This window comes from Ylistrum balloti, unplaced genomic scaffold, assembly GCF_031769215.1.
Source record: "Ylistrum balloti isolate Yb309-2 unplaced genomic scaffold, AGI_CSIRO_Ybal_v1 Utg370948, whole genome shotgun sequence".
NCBI lineage: Eukaryota > Metazoa > Mollusca > Bivalvia > Pectinida > Pectinidae > Ylistrum > Ylistrum balloti.
The window spans coordinates 787,113-803,834 of NW_026782534.1; positions in this window are offsets into that span (position 1 = coordinate 787,113).

Here is a 16,722-nt window from a genome sequence, read left to right on the forward strand (position 1 = left end):
CTTGTGAATACTGTAGATGGGCACACCTATTGTATATATGTGTACACTAACATTAGTGATGTTATAATATGTGCACACTTCTGTGATGTATTTATGCACACTTATACACCTGTGATATATATGTGCACACTTACACACCTGTGATGTATATGTGCACACTTACACTCCTTTGATGTATATGTGCACACTTACACTCCTGTGATGTATATGTATACACTATCACCAGTGATGTATATGTGTACACTATCACCAGTGATGTATATGTGTACACTATCACCAGTGATGTATATATGTACACTATCACCAGTGATGTATATGTGTACACTATCACCAGTGATGTATATGTGTACACTATCACCAGTGATGTATATATGCACACTTACACTCCTGTGATGTATATGTGTACACTATCACCAGTGATGTATATGCGTACACTTGACTCCAGTGATGTATATATGTACATTGATACATCTGTGATCTAATTGCGCACCCTTTCACACTTGTAATGTATATGTGTACACTGACACACCTGTGATGTATATGTGTATACTAACACATCATTGATGATTATTTGCAAAGCAACACACCTATAATATCTGTGTACACTGACACACCTTAAGTATATATGTGTACATTGACACACATGTGATGTATATGTGTACACTATACTTGTGATATATACATGTACACTAACACAGATGAGTATGTTTAGTGCAGACTTACACACCTGTGACGTATGTGAACTACAACACACCTGTGACATAAAGTGTACTCTGACTGGTATAGATGAACACACCTGAAGATTGAGAACACTTGTAGGAGTAGCTGCTACAAAGCTATACAACAGTTTTGCACAGACCATATAAAATACATTCTGTTTTACATGCTCTGTAATTGTTCGTTTGCTGTATTTTAACATCAGCTGACATATAAAAAGAAATAATTAGATAGATTGTCTGCTATTGTCAGATATATTGATCTGTGTTATTTGCCAGCTTAGGTATATAGGGCCCAATCAATGATGGCCATGTTAAGTTGGCTATTACTCATTTTTATGGCAGGTTTATTCATCAGGTTTGTGCAATGGTAGTAATATAGGCAATGTAATTTGATGAGACAATTATAAAGAAAGATAATCTAATAGGATAATAAAAAGTATATAGGTTAGTCCTTTCCTTGTGTGTTTATGGGAAATTAGCATAGTACTACATCAGTTTCTAAATTTAACTTGACCACATTATATATACACAGTGGTAAAGTATATGTTGGTATGTATAAAAACATCAATAGAGTTGGTTGTTGAGGAGGGAGATGAGGACAGTAAAATATTGATATGTCTATGACTCTATACTCTTGTCAGAATAAAATATTAATTATCACAAGAAGAGTTTATAGGCCTAGACTGAAATATTAATTAGCACAGGTAAAATTTACAGGGCGAACCATTCACCTTGTGTATAGTGGATAAGTAAATATGTGGGTGATTGATAACCCACAGTACCAATTGACCTTCCTAGGTCATAGTGAGGCTTAGTCTACATGCTTGGCTAGCATTACATTGTGACTGACATACTTTACCCAATTACCTGCTGTTTAGGTATATACCCATATAGATAAAAAGGTCCGGGTCACACTCAAGTATTCAGGGTATAGCATACACAGGATCTAAAACGGGCTATAGACCCGCAACAAGGCTTTTACAAACTGGTTCAGACTTATCTCACAATGTGTGCCGTGTATAGTACAAACACACAAAGAACCAACAAGTGACTTCAAAAACATTTTGGGAACTTCACCAAGAAGAATTGGCTTGACATTTTTCAGGTTAAGCTGGATATATTGTGCTAATCTCATCCCAAATTTTACTGTGGTTTGATCAGCATTCCTTCAGTGGATTTATACTCCGGACAAATCTAGCATATTTATGCTGACAGTGTGATAATTCGTATGATAAGTAGATGACTTTTTATCTCAGATGGAATGTTTGATCATTGTTGGTTTGGGTGTCACCCTAGAGTGAGAGATTTCTGAAGACAGGGTTGTTATTTCTCGGGCCAAGGTAGGTTTGTTGTTTGTCAAATAGGACAAGTAGGTTTTGCATATTATGGGTCTCTCAAACGACAAATGTGAGCTTAGAATTTTCAATTTTTTCTGTTTATGACATACAAGAGACATAGATGATGCGGTCTTAATTTCAGAGTTACATATGTTTCTTTTGCATTGAATTCACGGTTCTGGAAAGTATCAAACACACCATAGGTGATTGAAGAAGGTGTAGGGGTCAGATAACTACCTACTGCATAAATTTTGGGGTTAGAATATAAATCTCTTGGGCAATAGACACAAGTTTAGGGAGTAAAATGCTACCTTGGATGAGTGGCACATGTTTTAGGATACCTATCCATTGGGTGAAAGACACATGTTTGGGGGTTAGAATACAGATCCCACAAGGGTCAAAGATACAAGTTTGGGTGTTAGGATACCTATCCATTGGGTCAAAGCTACAAGTTTGGGGGTTAGGATACAGATCCCACAAGGGTCAAAGATACAAGTGTGGGTGTTAGGATACAGATACCCCTCGGGTCAAAGATACAAGTTTGGGGGTTAGGGTACAGATCCCCCTCGGGTCAAAGATACAAGTTTGGGGGTTAGGAAACAAACCCCTCGGGTCAAAGATACAAGTTTTTAGGTTAGGATACAGATCCCTGGGGGAGACGTGAGGTTTGTCTACATAGTGAAAGACTGAAGTTTCCAAGTTAGAATACAGCTCCCTCTGGTGTTAGACACAAGTCAATGGGCTAGATTACAGATCAATCATAACAAGGCAGAGTTTGGGGTTTTGTTTTTCAGGTAATAAATACAAATTTTGAAGTTGGTATCCTTGGGCACAGACACATATTAATTTCATCCCTAGATTACAGATCTTTTGGCCAAAGTCTTGATTAACACTAAATTACTTAAATTTTCAGAATACCATCAAATCCTAGAAAAGAAATGGGGTTTGGTTTGTGTTTTGGATTTCAAGGAATTCCAGCTTACAGCTAGGTTTCACCAACAGATTTAAGTTTAAATTTCATGCCAAGAGTGATTTGTTGGTCCTTCAAACACAAAAATGCAGTTTGGTCAATTGAGTGACAGATTGATTAATTAAACTATCACATTCTATTGATATAACACATTTTATCATTGATCCTATGTAGGAGGAATATGATTGTCGTTTATGTGTGTATATGGAAGTAATGAGATGTCATTTTATACTGTATGAAACTGAAACATGAATTATTTCCTGTATGTCTAACTCACTTTATACTTTTTTTATGAAAGTTATTTAAACACTCTAGGTCCATATCCAGGACAATCTATTCTTGTCTGAGCCCTTCTTTCTTCATCTATGACGCAAAGTCCATGTGTCAGAGTTATGTCCCTTTTAGGATATCCTTGTATGATCAAGTATATTGATACAAAAATTGATTTTTTTTAAACGTGTCATTATTTTTCATTTTATTGATTTTGCTGGCAGACATACCGATATGCTGCTTTAATTTTCATGATTTTCTTTCATGAATTTTTATAAAGAAGTTTGAGGCATTCATTAGCATTAGCTACAGTGCTTTATACATTTATAAGTTGTAGTCCGAACAAAATGGCATGTTCTGTTGAACTTAGCCTGAAATTCTTAATTTCGAAATTTCATTTCTTCAAAGGTGTTATTAACTGTTTTATTATGTGATCATGACATGACAAGTCCTTCTGGCTGAACTATATACCTTTAATATTTAGGAATTCAGTGTTGGTGTAGTATTTGGCATGATTGTAAGTTGGTTAGCACTCAGGAATTCAACTTATATTTCATACATCTGTTTGCTCATTCTTATTTATAGGCTGGTAATCAAAGCAAGTAATGAAAACTAGACATGTACTCGCAAAATCAATTTTATCATCCATCAAATTTAGAGACTTCTTGTAACCATGGCATGATTTATTTCATAACATAATTCTTATCAGCATATTAGGAAGGCCAAATGAAAAGTAGTCGAAATTATTGAAACAGGAGAATGCTTGTAATTTGTGGAGATACTGTGAAAGGGATAGTGTATTTTTGTGTAAGCAAAAGTCACACGGTCTGCTTACCTCCACTCTATAACAATCTGTTTTCTCTAGTATTGATGCATAGCCAAGTTTTCAGCTAACAAGCATAATATGTAGACGAAGACATAAATAGGGTTTTACAGGTAAACAGCAGGTGATGTCACTGTCACACTGCATCAGACACACCCCCAGGTATCGTCTTCTATTTAGTTGTATTCAAGTGCTAACGCATAAATTCCTTTTGTATTTTTTTTCTTCTAAATTTATGTTATATTTGTGACATGATTTATATTGAGCATTATTGTATAATAGAATAGATAACATGACTACGACACTATACATCATTTGTATAATTTTGAAAGTCATTTAATTTTCCTTGAACAGCAACAATGACTCTAAGGAAAAAGATATAGATACCAGTGTAGTGAAGTTTCAGGACAAAGATTTCATTAAAAATACATTTTACCTTGTGAATGTTTAAACGTTATTCAATATTTAGTGGAACGATTAAAGGGCTGTTTGTAATACATCTTTGATCAGAATGGCCTGACCCTCATATCAGACCACAGACCTGAGACTGATACTCCCAACACCAGATTACAGACCCAACACTGATCTGTACTACCAAACGCTAGTATCAGACTGCAAACCTGAGGGCCACAGACCTGAGACTGATACTCCCGACACAAAATTAGACCCAACACTGATCTGTACTCCCAAACGCTAGTATCAGACTGCAGACCTGAGGGCCACAGACCTGAGACTGATAATCCCGACACCAGATTACAGACCCAATACTGATCTATACTCCTAATCACCAGTATCAGACTCCAGACCTGAGGGCCACAGACGTGAGACTGATACTCCCGACACCAGATTACAGACCCAACGCTGATCTATACTCCCAAACGCTAGTATCAGACTGCAAACCTGAGGGCCACAGTCCACAGACCTGAGACTGATACTCCTGACACCAGATTACAGACCCAACACTGATCTGTACTCCCAAACGCTAGTATCAGACTGCAAACCTGAGGGCTACAGGCCTGAGACTGATACTCCCAACACCAGATTACAGACCCAACACTGATCTGTACTCCCAAACACCAGTATCAGACTCCAGACCTGAGGGCCACAGACGTGAGACTGATACTCCCGACACCAGATTACAGACCCAACGCTGATCTATACTCCCAAACGCTAGTATCAGACTGCAAACCTGAGGGCCACAGTCCACAGACCTGAGACTGATACTCCTGACACCAGATTACAGACCCAACACTGATCTGTACTCCCAAACGCTAGTATCAGACTGCAAACCTGAGGGCTACAGGCCTGAGACTGATACTCCCAACACAAGATTACAGACCCAACACTGATCTGTACTCCCAAACGCTAGTATCAGACTGCAAACCTGAGGGCTACAGGCCTGAGACTGATACTCCCAACACCAGATTACAGACCCAACACTGATCTGTACTCCCAAACACCAGTATCAGACTGCAAACCCAATGGCAGTAAATATGCATTATTGAAGGTGCCTGCAACCATTGACAGACTGTCAGAACATCTAGGTGCATTTGTGCAAAGAGAAAAGGTCAATGGTCTTACTTTTGTAACTTTACTTATTCTAGTTTACCTCCTGGTAATTATCTTCATCATTTACAAAAGATGTAGAAAGTAGGCTACTGCTCTTCAACACTAAATATTCTAGATTACTCTTATTATACTCACTCTTTACTCTTGACTGAAAATAACTAGGAAAGGTTCCTAATGACTACCCCCAAGAGGACATTGGTCCTTTCCACCTTCACCTACAGATGACCATGACTACCACCAACAGGACATTGGTCCTTTCCACCTTCACCTACAGATGACCATGACTACCACCAACAGGACATTGGTCCTTTCCACCTTCACCTACAGATGACCATGACTACCACCAACAGGACATTGGTCTTTTCCACCTTCACCTACAGATGTCCATGACTACCACCAACAATAGGACATTGGTCCTTTCCACCTTCACCTACAGATGTCTATGACTACCCCGAACAGGACATTGGTCCTCTCCCCCTTCATCTTCAGATTACCAGCCATGTGATCTTTGGACTAATTGTTTCTACTTTGAAGTACACTAGAAATACTTGTCAATAGTTTGCTATTCATCTATCAACAGGACTCATGGACATTGTACTGGTGCTAACTTTAGAATTCTATATTGATTAGTCCAAATAATAATTAATTAAATACCTGGCTGCCTGGTGGCTTGTAATGAAATCTGTTGACTGGATGGGTAGTCGACCCTGCTGGCTTAAAGGCAATTACTAGTATTTGTTGTTAGTATTTGGACAATGTTATATAGTTACTTGCTAATATTGGGCAGTGTGGAACAGCATACTAGTATTGTTTGATGCAGAATTTATACATATGGATTCAATGATACTTCAGTGATAGATGTTGATGCAATGGATAGCTTTGTTGTTTTAAGATTACTGATATATTAGGTGTTCAGACAACTGGAGAGCGATGATAAATACTTGATATTAACAATCATTAGTGAGATATACACAGTGTCGGACTTATTAAAACTGACAACTGACCTTACATTGTTCCTTCTCCAGTCAATAGATCTCGTTAGAGCTGTGATGTGGCCTACAAATAAAAGCCATACTATACCTTGTGTGATTCCTGAAGATGTGTGAGGCTGCGAAACAACCTCACTAATTACATTTGTCATGGACCTGGACATTGCAGACACAATCCATGCCATTACGAGACGCAGCAAAACTCTGGACAACTTGAAGAAGTTGAGGCCTAAAACATTCCATTTTTTGATATTTTTTTTAGTTGAACAGTTCTCTGATATTGTAATATGAAAGAATAATTACAGAAAGCAACCTCTCTGCCTCTCTTTCTCTCTCTCTTTCTCTCTCTCTCTGTCTCTCTCACTTTCTCTCTCTCTCTCTGTCTCTCTGTCTGTCTCTCTCTCTATCTCTCTCTCTCTCTCTCTCAGCATTCATCCTACCACTACACCTAAGGGAAATTCTCATTAGCCAAGACTAGTGTGATAACCTTAACTCTCAGATTTTTCAGTTATATTTGACTATGATGTGTAATATATACAAAGCCCTTGTATTATTGTACCATTTGTCTAGAAATAGAAATATCTTGAGTTAGGTAATGTTTCCTTAATGAAATAGTAGGTAACAATATAGTGTGAGTTGCTTACAAAGAAGATGGTTACAAACAGGAGGAGGTGTCGAGACATGCCTGCAACTCTGGTATAGATTTTGTAACCACAGTACTCAATACCACCTACAATTCCTGCATGTCAAATATGGTCATGACTCATATATGTATAGCCATATTTGGTGAATTCATGAAAGTAAATGCTTTTACTCAGGAGAAATGAAAGACCTATAGTTAACCTATGATTGTCTCGTATAAAGGGGACAAATATATGTTTATAGATAAGATGTTGAGTTTGGTGTCTTAATTGCTGGAAGTTCATGCTTGGGAGTAATAGGTTATAGATTTATTTCCCTATAACATTGAGGCTCACCTCCCAGACACCTCTCATATAATCTTTATAAAGGTATAGATACAAAGCCAGTGGTATCAATTGTTGAAATATGCAAGTGAACATATTCTAGAAATTATTTTATCTTTGACATCTGCAAGCAGTATTTAAGATTTGTTGTTGTGATGAATTTGTGTATATCTGGAGAATGTAGATATCTGTATGATCTTGAGAACAGAAAGTTAATGTTACTTTAGATTTGCATGGCCTGGTCCTTTGATCTGCATCGTCTTTGATGAATACTGATAATAAAGTTAAATTGCTGCTGTTCTAAAGTTATGGTGAAAACTACCAATGAAAAATGTGGGATGAAAAAATCTGGATACTGCTGCAATCAGGTTGTTCACAACATTTGTGTTTGTCCCAAATATACTTGGTAAAATACTTTGATGTACCATTGTGTCAAACAAACAGAAATTAGTTTGAAAAATGGAGGTGGAAACCTTACAGACCAAGGTTCATCTAGTTCATTTAGTCCATGCTCATTATGCAACAGATAGATAATGTGATGGATCAATGGATGCGGTCTGGATTGGAGCCACTATAATGCCCACTGAGTCAGATTGTAGTGTAGCCTTTGTCCTTGTCTAGTCACCAAAACAAAACCCATTGATACCTCAGTCGGACTAGATTACTTCTACTCTGTAGTTGGAATATCAGATAGACTGTTAGAGTGTTGTCTGCTTTTTGTTTTTTCCACTAGATTTTTGTTCTGCTATAGAATGCCTGATAAATGTATGGAGATAAAGGTCTATGCCATCAGACCTGTTAACTTTGGAGCCAATGTCTCCGGTGGTGGCATTCTTAATTCTTTATTATAATCTGACCTCAATCGAATCTTTTATCACAGTCAGTCTTATCACCAGTGGCAATTTTTTTTTCTCTCTTTTTTTTTCTACTTTAATTTTTGAAGTCGGGACCTAAGAAGATAAGATATTTGAATATTAAAAAATATGACCTTTTACATATTAAATTTTTTCATTTCATTGCTTTATTTTTCCAGAGGTATAGTGGCAATGCTGATCTAGATCTTTTAAGTAGAGTAAGTGACATAAGCAGCAATACTTTTTCTTGCAAATCATAAAAGTAAAACACTTTTTAATGTAGATGGGGTCAAAGCACCTGCAGCCAAAAAATAGGGGGAAAAATGAAGCTAACTATGTTCTTGTCAGTTTTACAAATTGTTGTTATTCCAGACATCAACAGAAGCCAAAGTGAGTCTACTCACATATGAACCTGTAAACATTAAAGAAGTAACTGATCGCTTTTTCAAACTGGTACTCTTTCAACATTATATGGCATACCAAAACATCACTGGTTCAGCAAGGGCCACAGTTGTATGTCTTCCATGTCTGGAGCAGTTTTAAGAGAGTTTTTACAGCTGACATTTATTTCTACAGGGAATCACCTTTGTCTAGGGCTCAAGTTTAGATATTGAATTATCATGTTTGAAATCTGCTAAGCGCTGTCATTTTAAAGAATGATAGGTTTTAAAAAGAGTGATAATTGATTCGTGATTTTGTAGATAGATATCTTTCAAATTTGTTTAGAAAAGATATAAAATTACACATTGAGTATGTATTGTAGATAATACTGGTACCAGGTATACAGACTGGGCTCAGGAGTGAAAGTATTGTTTATAGACTAAGTATGGCAAATGTGGCAGAACCAGAGATTAAGCCCCATGGTGTGTAAGTAGATGAAGGGAAAAGGGTTGGAGCTCAGCTTCCTAATGACAATAAATGGAAATTCACACTAAAGATCTGTTTCATGATCTATTGACTGTTATATTTTCATCGTTTTTTTTTTTTTTTTTTTTCGGTTTTACACATCTGTAGATATTTTTGTTTTTGGTTTTACACATCTGTAGATATTAAAAAAGTAAGAATATTTCAAGAAATGTGTTTGGAAACAATTGTGTCGAGATATTAACTTTCGATTTATAAAGAATGTAGATCAGCCATGCTGATGACATTTTGTTTGGGTTTCTAAAGACGGCTCTAAAGCATAATTGTAATTAGTGGTTCAAATTCTCATGTTTCCTTGCCATCAGACTTCATCCAGAACAGCTATAGGAAGGTCAGGCTTTATATAAAGACAGGTGGAAACAGATAAACATGACAGACTTCAAACTCTTTGTTCTTCAATCATATTTATCCAGTCGTACACCATGGTTTGGATCTCAGCCCATTGTAGGAAAGTTCAATAAAAATAATTGACACGAAATTCATTGACGGTTAAACCATTTGTATCGCTGGCCTGCTTTCGAAACCTTCATACAGAAATAAACAAAAGAGTAACCAATTCTAGTGTGTAAGAGACTCAAATTTTTTTTGCTATAAATAGTTCCAAGTCTGTTACTAAATTAGATATGAGGAGACTTTAGTGGACTAGCTCCCTTGGTGAAGTGTTAGCACTGTCTGTAAATAAACCTTCTCTCATCTCTGTGTTTAAAGCTTTCAAGCTAATTCCTCTGATGAAAGTTGTTTGGCAGCTTCACAAGTATTCCTGTACTAGGGTGTTTTACACCTGATAACAAGGGACAAAAATCTAACACAGCTGTGTTCCTTACTCCTAAATCTCTTGTCGAAATGCCTATGTGTTTTATTTCTGGTTTTAACATCATCCAACATTAAACATACACAGCATGCTGGTCAGATTATCCAAAACGATCATCTTTGATCATAAAAAAATTCCAAATAACTGTATAGGCCATATGCATAGATTAACATCCAACTCAGCTTTAGTAGAAAGCACTGCTGTAAACAATGACTGTCTGCTTTCATTCATAAATCTTGGCTTCCTGTATATTATCCCTTTAACACATGAGTTTGGATCTCAGATATTCCTGAAATCTGACTAAAAATAAAACAATGAATTAACTTGCAGTATGAGAGTCTTTTCTGAGATAACAGAAAATCATGGTTTAAGACAGCTGGAAGATTAATTGTTATGATATAACAGAAGCACAGAATTCATTTTGTAACTGATTAAGTTGAAAGAAAATCATGTTTTGTATTGCTAAATTTGATTATGCTGTGTAACAAATATGAAAATATGTAAACAAAAAACTACCATTTGATTGGTTTGTCTGTGTTATGAATCCGCTAGCTTGTAAGTAAGTATAATTTGTAGGAAGCCCTAGTGTTCTGCTATAATTGGATTGTAATGCACTAGATGACATGCCGGTAAATGATCACAGATTCCAGTCAAGGCTAGAAACAGGAAGCAAACGTATCAACCTTTGGCTAGCCTGGTCAGCACAACAGCCTCAAGGCCATGTCCTTACTGGTCTTGAAAATTAATACAGCGTTGTTAACTTTGATGTCTTCCTGGAGGTTGTCCAATGTAACAAGGAAATTTGACCATCCTATTCGCTGAATTGGACAAAATTGCTTTTAACAGCAGTGTTTTCAGCACACTTGATATGTCTAAATGACACTTTGTCAGTATATTTCAAAACTTAATTTTGTATTTCTTTTATTCAGTACAAAGTTTCTTGGTAAGACTTTTTTTTAACATATTTTTTACACTATTGACATACAGATGTGATTTAAATAGAATTATTATTCATCAGTGTGAAAAATGTTAAGGCCCACAATGCAACACATCAATTTGATAAGTGTTATCATTAGAATTTCTTTTTATGTGACTAGTGACTGATGTAACTTTGTGTCGTGACAAAATCACAAGAAAATTAGGAAGCTATGCAGACAGGGTATATAGATTTCTCGTTATGTTATCTTACAGAGTAGTGTAACAAACATGTCTGATAACAACCCACTGTCCCTCATCCTGAAGGTCATTTGTTTTTAAATTCAAAAGTATGGTTTGACATTAAAGAAAGACAAGGAAAGACAACCATGCAGTAAGAAAATTTAATGAGTCAGATGTTAATCTGGAGGCTGGACACGAGAAACAAGATTTAGATTGCTACTAGAAAAAGTTTGAAATATGTTTTGCTTACATATGTCTCTGCTCAACATACGATATTACAAATGAAATTGAAGGTAAACAAGAGTTGGCCATTTACTGACATGTATAGCTGTTATTGTAGTTATTTTAATTGGATTAAGTAAGGGGAGATTATCTAACCATCCCATACTCTGGAACATTTCCTGATTCAGGTAGCTTGTATTTTAGTCATTAGTCAGATAAAGCAAGGCAAGATAATCTAACTATCGTTAGTCTAGCTTTATTCTGAGATATTTACAGGCAATGATGACAGGTTTTCTCGTCCGATAGGCAGATAAAGCGAAGGGAGATAATCATCACACCACCTTAACCAAGTTTTGTGTTGGACATTGACTGCATTTGATGGCATGTATTCATGTCATTAGCTGGGGAAAAAAGGTGAAAGGAAACTATAGTGCAACACTGACGATCAGTGTTAAGGGACATTTACTGTGCTGATGACTAGTGTTCTGGTCAGATAAAAACGAGAGTTGTTGTATTGTTAACCATCAGATATTGTCTGGTGCACCTTATTGATATCGGCTACATCAGGATGACTGAGAGATAACCAGAGGAGGACAGAAATCCAAGCTTTGCTTCCCCATCTTGTATCTCCCAGATCTATCAGAATGGGTTCCATCCACTGAACAGGTCTGACAGAAGTTTTCACTGCCCACACTGCCAGTGGTCAAGACATGTCGGCTAAATTATCACTAGGCAAACTGTCATTGTTTACTGAGGTGTTCAATACTATGTTTCAGTATCCAGAGAAAAGTTGATAACTCTTGATTTTCTGGAAGGCTTTAAGGTAATCAGTCAGCTCCTAGCTTATCTGTCAGAGATGTACAACACCTGTTTGGTCTGTCAATCCCCATCAGTGAAAGTTTTGCATTAGCCTCAAAGTATGGACATGGTTGTCATACATATTTGCCATACAATCATAAGCTGGATGGTTACATGTGATAGACACATGCTTCTAAAGAGTCTTTCTACCTAAAAATCATTTCTTGTAAGTTATTTATTGACCTGAAATGTGAATAACTGTATAAGTTAAGAGGGAGTTATCTTTACATTTAAATGTCTTGCTGCAATGTATCATATTTGTCTTGTCACAACCTACAGATTAAAAGCATTCAGTAGATAAAGAAAAGGCAATTTAAATTCAAATGAGTTCAAGGTGTTTGTTAAAATCTGTTGCAAAATGAAGCCAGAAGAAAGATAGTAATCAAATGGAATAGAAAATAGGTCAAGTGAGGTGTAGATCATTGACACCATTGTTTAATGGTTGGCTTATTGGTGCTTCTTCTGGCTTCATCCTTGTCAGCCTCTGAATCAGCAGGCCACCAAGCGGTGTGTGTCAACGGTCTCCTTTAATGGCTGAGATTGGATCAATGCTTGTCTTAGTGGAACATGAGTCGTTGACATTTCAGTGAGCAGTGTGTGACCAGTGGCGCTGTGCGATTAGATGTGCTTTAGGTTTAGCTGGTCTTGTCACACAGCAGCATGTCTACATTCTTATCTAGAAACTGGTCAAATTAAAACTCATATTTATCCCAGTTTGTGTCATTGTAGGAAAGGTAATGGTGGTTTTGTGGTAGACTTCTGAACGTGACCAAACTATTTAAACTGATGTGTACTTGTACACCAGGGTGTGACTAACTGATGTGCACAGTGTGACTTTTACACCATGGTGTGTCTAACTGATGTGCACAGTGTGACTTGTACACCAGGGTGTGACTAACTCATGTGCACAGTGTGACTTGTACACTAGGGTGTGATTAACTTAAATGCAGTTTGACTTGTACACTAGGGTGTGATTAACTTATATGCAGTTTGACTTGTACTCTAGGGTGTGACTAACTGATGAACACAGTGTGACACCAGGATTGATGTGTACACCAAGGTGTTTGCAGCAGGTATTCAGTAGTGTAGCACTTGTCAGATATAAATACACAGCAGACTGATAGAAATTACAATGGTCATGAAAGCTGTTAGCTGTTGGATGTAATGTGATTATATCATTGACTATGTGATAAATGTATGGAATACAGAGTACAATCATTGGTTACTGTATCTCTCTATACAAGTCCATTTACACAGGTAGGAGCACTGTTTCAGTAGTAATAACTTTGAATTACAAATGTTTCACCTGTCCTAGAATTGCAACCATAGTCACATATACATGTAACAGCTTTTGTCTGTGTATTTTTATATCAAATTTCTTTAGGGTATCACTATTTCAGATTCGACTAGACAGTTTCAACTTGATATAAGAGGACTTTTTATTACCTTGATAGGATATCGAACTAGTGGGATGTGACCTTGACCTTTTGTTTATAGGGTTATAGGCTGACTAAATGTCCTTCTTATGGTTCAAGTATGCTTAACTTTTGCCTTGACATTTGTAAGATTAAAGGTTATACTCAGATCTGACCTTGACCTTTTTAGAGTTCATGTGTATATTGAAGGTGGTCACAACCCATTAGTAATAAGACATAGGCAAACTTTCAATTTTCTCCACATCAATAAGCATTGCCCTCAGATATATTTTCATGTTCTCTCAACCATAAAGGACAACCCAGTGTTCCTAAAAATAGCACAATCTTCAGCTTTCTTTAGAAGAATCATAATGTTTATAAAAAACAAGGCTGCATCAACAAAACAAAGAATGTGCCAAGTTGTGTGACAGTATAATGTAAATATTTTTAACAACCATGAAAGCAAGACGATTCTTTTAAGTATAAAACTACAGAGACAATTGCATAAGGATTACCTTCATTACCTATGTTTAGTTGTTTTTTTCAGATGTCAGTGGAATAAAGTTTTCAATTAGAGATATAGACAAAATGAAAATTGTACTTTCATCAAGTCTATCAGAACACTGACATTTTCCAGTTTCCATTTTAAGATATGACCTTCATCTTTGTAGAATTCAAGGTTGTTTAATATCTGACCTGAAAACTTATAACCGTGGCATTTGTAATGCCTGAGGATGTACAAAGATGTATGTACAAGTATAATTAATGGCTGTAGACTGGTTTGTGGGCTGACCACTGACTATGTTTATGCTGCACAGCTGGTTAAAGTCAATACTGATATTGTACTCCACAGCTGTCAACTATCTTTCCATGATTAGTCCCCCAATTGTACTACTACATAGGAGTTTGCACCCCCATCACTCATACCCTAGCTGCTCTAGTCTATATTTCATCTCATCATTATTGTCTGGGACATATTCCCTACAAAACATGTTCCTTACACCAAAATCAGATAAGAACAACACATATATTTCTATCTGACCCAATAGTTTAAACTCGGAAAGAAGTTAGGGCATTATGAATGGCTTAAATTGGTGTGCAGTTAAGTTTTTAGAGTGATACATAAAAGTATGATAAGGTTGACCTTTATTTTAACCAAAGTATTTGACATGCTTAGGCATGAGAAATCAGTATCACTCTCATTTTTAAAAAGACTCTCATTGAATTTAACTGTTAGAAAGATGGCTTTAATCTGCCTGTCAGTATGTCTTGGTTGGGAATAGTTGACATTGAGATGCCAGTAAGTGTACTATTTGAAACTTAACTTAAGAGAGAATATATATTGCTTCAGTTTTCAAAAGGATTCCATAGCTATATATATATCTAAATATTGGATAGAAATTTTCTGTTTTTGTGACCTGTCTTAACTTTTACATCAATTTCACTGATTCTATAGTGAAATAATTTTAGACATTTTTTGTGCTATATTTTGTGTAATCATTTTCTTAGTAAAGTTCATTATTTTCTCAACACAGTTTCTCCCCATGTAAAAGTTGAAAGGTGAGAAAGTATCAGAACAAATGCCAGTTAGATATTTGTAAGGACATGTGATGTAGAAGGAGCCTGGTTTAGGTCATTTTGTTGGGACTTTATTTATGGGTAGTGGTTATTTCTGGTCTAAGCCATTGAGAAACATTGCCGTTTACACCAGAATAGTTGGTCCATTTTAGAACTTAACGATTGCTGGAAATTGCTGTAACAATGTAATGGTGAAATCTTATTCTATATTAGCTATATTTGGCCTGTTATTAGGCTGTACTGGATAGGTAACGCCAAACGATTGTGTGACCATAAATAGGCACTGTATATTCCTTCATACGTGGGAGGAATACTCGTAACTACGGTGACAATGGTGACGTGGTGCGCCGGGTCACCATAGTGAAAACAAGTCCTGTATGGAAGTGATTCCATTTCTGTTTGATTTGTTTTCATGTTTGTTAATATCAATTTGCCACTTTGTGACCAGAATACATAATTAGACTTGTACAGTAGTAATTGGTGCTATTTTTACTTATAAGTAACTGTCATCCTACACATCATCCCACACAGACTCACTAACAAAAATTCAGTCACAAGGTTGGATCACCATTTGAGTAATCCATACATTTGTAGTAATACTGACCTCTACATTACCTATGTGTAATTGTTTTCGAGGCTCAGTGGATATATTTCTTCATTCAATATTATTAGTATCTGATGGAAATTTATAGATAGCTGCACATGAGATCTGATAGTACTATCCGGGAGCTTGCTTGATACACTTGCTTTAAACTCTGTAAAGTTTTATGAGACTATTATAACAATCTAAATTTGCTATATTCTGTGTATCTCTTTCTATGTTAATATCACAATGCATACACTATGAAGTTATGACAACACAACTGAAAATGAAAACCTTCAGCCAGTCACAGCCCTGCTAGGTCATATCATACCATTACAGTGATAACATCTAGTTATATAATAAAACTTATTTTACAATTGTTGTGACATAAAATTGATAGTTTTGTTACAGAGTATTGTAATATTAATATTTCTTATGAGAGCAAATCAAGTAACATTACTATTAGTATGCACGGTAAAGTAGATACAGTTTTACTGTATTGCTAACTTGTCCATATACATAGAGTTTATCATCGTTTATAGTTATCCATTTGTAGAAATACCCTTTAAGCTGTTATCTCTGTGCATATGTGCTTTACAGCCATGCATAACCAAAAAAATGACTATCAAAGAGAATTCTTTTGGAAAAATTTCAAAATCTGATGGAGAGTAATGAAA